Source organism: Nycticebus coucang, chromosome X (assembly GCF_027406575.1).
Source record: "Nycticebus coucang isolate mNycCou1 chromosome X, mNycCou1.pri, whole genome shotgun sequence".
NCBI lineage: Eukaryota > Metazoa > Chordata > Mammalia > Primates > Lorisidae > Nycticebus > Nycticebus coucang.
In genome coordinates, this window is record NC_069804.1 from 79,287,513 (window position 1) to 79,290,911 (window position 3,399).

Consider the following 3,399-nt stretch of genomic DNA (forward strand, 5'->3'; position numbering starts at 1 on the left):
TATCTATTATTATTTGTTTAATACCAGCATGGCTTCTATGTCTCAAAAGAAAACAGAACCGCAAAAAGAAAAATTACAGATGAAGGAAAATTATTCAATGACAAATGGGCAGATGACTACTTTTTTTTGAGGCAAATGGGTAAAACACTCTGCTTAATTTGTAGGGAATTTGTGCACATTTTCAAAGACTATAATTTGAAAAGGCATTATATGCAAAAATGTGCTGCCAAATTTGATGTGTATGAAAGATTTTGTCTTAAGAACAAAACAGTGGAACTGAAAAAATGTTTGTCTTCTCAAAATTTTTTTTAAAGTTACAACTCAGGCTCAGCGCCCATAGCATAGTGGTTATGGCACCAATCACGTACACTGAGGCTGGCAGGTTCGAACCCAGCTCAGGCCAGCTAAACGACAATGACAACTGCAACAAAAAATAGCCAGGTGTTGTGGTGGGCGCCTTTAGTCCCAGCTATTTCAGGGGCTGAGGCAAGAGAATCGCTTAAGCCCAAGAGTTGGAGGTTGCTGTAAGCTGTGATGCCATGGCACTCTACCGAGGGCGACATAGTGAGACTCTGTCTCAAAAAAAAAAAAAAAGTTACAACTCAGACCGGTTCCATTATAAAAGCTAGTTATATAGAAGCATATTTAATAGCAAAAAAATCAGAACCATTTACTTATGGTGGGTTTATTAAGTAATATATGGAAAGCATGGCAGATATAATTTGCCCTGAACAAAAGAGAAATATTTCTAAAATCAGTTCGTTTCACCAGACTATAGCCAGGTAAATTGAAGAAATTGGAAAAGCTATTGAAAGTTTTTTTTTTTTTTTTTTTTTTTTTTAGGATAAGAAATTTCTTTATTTCCTTGGCCTGATGGCATTAACATTATTATACAAAAACCTGCTGCTGACAGATCTCCCCCAACAGGAAGGCCTCTGTTCATTACTAGAGATGAATAGAAATGTCCCATTTGAGTGTAATTCCTGCTCCCCACCCCCACCCCACATAACCCCTAAAGTGAAAATCAATAAAATCCCCATGAATTACTAAAAGTCATCCCTCCAAACTTTTCTAACTAGTAGCTGCAGTGGATTAAAACCAAAGGAGGGAAGTAGCTGGCCATCACGTATTATCCTGTGCATGCGAGACTGCAGGGACAGCATCATGGGAGCAAGAATTCTATATGAGTAGGAGGTGTCATCTCCCTTACTTTACCTGCCCAGTCCCTCCATAAGACATTTCTGTCCCTAAACATGGAAAATGCTAAAGGAGACGCTAAAGGAGTGGCTTTAGTCTGCAATTAGAAATATCTGAGGCTCATTAAATTGCAAAGTGGGTGCCAGATAAGGGGCACCGGCAGAGAGAGCAAGTTAGTCTGAGATGTTCAACACTGCATCAATTCCAGTTTAATGCTACAGAAACTATCTTTGTAATCCTAACCACCTGAAAAGGTAAGACAGTGCCATCTAAACTTCCTAGTCAATGTCTACTGCCACCCATGGCAGTGGTACTGTGACATTTGCGAGATTATGTCTGAGATAGGAGGGAGGAGGTGAGAGACTGGGGGCCATAACACTTTGATTATAGTTGGTTTCTTTTGGTCCCCAGGCACTGTCTATTGCCACATGTCCTAAAACATTCCTATCCCCTTTCCATATTGTTTACAAATGTCAAAAACAGACTCTGCCCAAAGAGCAGGGAGTTGCTACTGGACTACAATCATCTCTGGCCCCAACCCATCCACTTCCTGACCCTTCTATGAAATCCCAAAAAATTCATTATCAGAAATGCTATGAAATTATGTCATCCCGATTCCCCTACCAAAGCCAATCCAACAGCTCTGTTCTGACATGCTTTCTCCCTGGGCTGAGGAAGCAGCAAAAGATATCGATTGAGTATGTGAAAATGTGATGACAGTGTGTGCGGTGTAATGTTTCTTGATGTCTTCACCTTCTGTCTCCTCCTTGATGGGAGCCTCCCTCTCTATCCCACACACACCCCTCTCCTAACCCCAAGTCCAGGTGCTCTCATCTGCTGGGTTTACACCACTCACTTTCCAAAGACACACTCTCACCACTTATAGGCCACATACAGAAAATAGTGTTCCTCATAGTTGTCCTCATACACCTGGCCCATGGTAGCACTAGTGGGAGGTATAGTGTTGTTGACAAAGAAGAATAAGGCATCCTCAGGTCTCAGGTGGATCATCTTCTAGATAAAGGAGTAGAATTGCCCAATGGTGAGATCACATGGTACTAGGTACTTCCGTTTGTTCAGATCAGGCACCCTAGCTTTCAGAGCCTTCCCCATAATCATAGGGATCCTGTCAGGATATTTCTTCCAGATGTTTTCTCTTTTGATATTCAAAGGGATGGTTTTCCTTATACTGGAACTTCATGGTGAACCAGAGGGTTTCCAAGATCCCCTCATGAGGCCTGTCTCCCTCGCTGATGACTGCGTCTCTCTCTAGTCCTGCTTCCCTCTGCCAAGTCCAATGTTATCAGAATTGCTTCCGAAGTTTCAGTTTCCCTCACAACACCACCTGGCTGAATGTTCAGATGGCATTGGGACCCTTGCCTAGAGATAATCAATAGCCAGGTAAAGAAATCCCTATTGAAGTAAGTTTGAAGAGTAAAACTGCTAATTTTTAATTTTATGTTTTGGCAATGGATAACAGCACTGATGCCATAAATATGACTCAACTTGCCATTTTTATTAGAGATACTAATGACAAATATAATGTCATTGAAGAAATGGCTTCTTTAGTGCCATTAAAAGATACAACTAAATCAAGAGATTTATATGAAGCAGTAAAAATGTTACAGTGATTTTCTTTGTCCATTGTCAACATATCTGGTATAGTTAATGATGGTGCCCAACATGGTAGGTAAAAGAGAATGACTCGTAAAATTAATAGAAGATGATGCAATTGTAGCCCAAAAGTGACATTTGATGAAGTATCACTGCATAGTACATAAAGAAAATTTATGAGAATTCTGAGAGGATGGCCGACTAGTAGCAACCCTCAGCGGAGGCTTCTAACCAGAGAGAGAAAAACTGGACAGAATCAGACTCTATGAAGCCAAAGGTAGGGAGCTGAGCCAAGAAAGAATTTTGATAGCCTGCAATTCCAAGGAACAGCATTCGAGAAAACAAATTACAGATACAAAGCCTATCAGCTAGAAGATGGGAGACCCCTCCCCCAGTGCAAGGCCTGCCACAGGCTCTCTGCGAGTGAGCAGGGAACCAAAAAACCTCTCATTTTACCTCACTGGAGAGAGCCACTAAACACTGGTCTCTTTCTCCATGGAGGTCCCACTTATGAACCTAGACACGACCCATGCAGGCATAAAATTGAACAAATATTTCCGCCCACAATCCCAAACTCACAGTTCACCC

The 3,399-nt window shown here is 41.3% G+C and overlaps 1 pseudogene; it reads right to left on the bottom strand.

Annotated features, from left to right (window-relative positions):
• Nucleotides 1-2,070: 2,070 nt before the first annotated feature.
• Nucleotides 2,071-2,398, bottom strand: LOC128576863 (gamma-aminobutyric acid receptor-associated protein-like 1; annotated as a pseudogene).
• Between the last annotated feature and the right edge of the window lie 1,001 nt (nt 2,399-3,399).